The following is a 1,412-nucleotide window of genomic DNA, read 5'->3' as shown; positions in this document are numbered from 1 at the left end:
ACTGAAGTGCATTTGATAGTATTACAAATAGTTTTACCTTACAAAGCAAAAAGCTTTTCCAATAAGTTATTAAATCACTTATTTAGTGAAATAAGTCTGTTTACTCTACACAATTTTGCTGCTCCTCGTGTTCATTGAATTATCTACATAAAATCATAACTTGAGTCCAAAAGTCGTCTTCCTATTCAACAGTTTTCTGGTTATTACTGTAAGAAACATTATTTTTTTATGCACCATTGACAGGGGCATGTAATGTAGAGCTGTTAGAGTGGCGCAAAAATTCNAAATAGTTTTTACGCACTCACTTAAGTTTCGGGCTAATTTTTATCCACTGCACTGTTTTTTAAATTTAATCGAATCCATTGGTTAAATTATTAGTTGTTTATTAAGAATGTCTACAGTACTACAGTAGGCTTCATTAAAAAAATATAATGAAGACGATATTACTTGCATTTGCATTATTAAGAAAGATATTAATAAATGGAAATTAAGAAAGATATTAATAAATGGAAATTTCATCTGTTTTGTGTCTTTTTGCATTTCAACATTTGAATTTTAATGTGATTTGTTAACAACAAGTTTGAAAATAATCTATGTATTGATATTATTAGTAGTTTAAGATATAAAAGAGTAATGCTCAAGCTTACTTGATGAAGACTTAAAAAGCTTGATTTACATAAAATGTTTTCATCTCAGTGTGAATCTGTTATCGACATAAAACCATACCAAATGTGATCTTGCCAGGCTACATATTTGTAGCATAAAACGAGCTGGGTCGGTAGTCCGGACTGGAATTAAATGTACATGTTGTACTGGCTCGGATCATGCGACTGTTAGAGTGGGGTGCCTGCACTCTGAATCTAACTTTATATTCAGGGTTATACACACTGGATGAGAATTGAGACTTCAGAGACAATTGTAGAGAATTTATACTGTCTGCTTCCTTATTCTATCGATTCCCGTGCAACTGTAAACTTGTTTCTTTCTTTGCCAAATAATTATATAATTCACTATAGTTTCAGTAAAAGTAGATGTTTCCCTTTACTGATAGCGCCGATTGAAAGATTTATCTCTAATTGGATAATGAGAATGATAGAAAGATAGAGGATACCGCCATACTTTTCTATTGGTTCAGAATATGCACCAATCACATGACTGAACCCTGATTGGATCAGGTGCTAATGGACTCAGCATACGGGAGTGAAGCCATTAGAAACCTTACTTTAACCTTGGGATCATCTCATTCTAAGAGTTTTCGGTCGTCTTTACATCCTTTGTGGGTAACCCTATATATATATGTATATAAACATTTAAATATTTAAAAATGAATCAGCGAGTCCGTAATATCACATTTTATAAACGTTTTTTAAGACTAGTTCTAAAGTTGGTAATATATTATATTATTATATAAA

This window comes from Eurytemora carolleeae, unplaced genomic scaffold (genome assembly GCF_000591075.1).
Source record: "Eurytemora carolleeae unplaced genomic scaffold, Eaff_2.0 scaffold133, whole genome shotgun sequence".
Taxonomy (NCBI): domain Eukaryota; kingdom Metazoa; phylum Arthropoda; class Copepoda; order Calanoida; family Temoridae; genus Eurytemora; species Eurytemora carolleeae.
This window is presented reverse-complemented; position numbering follows the sequence as displayed.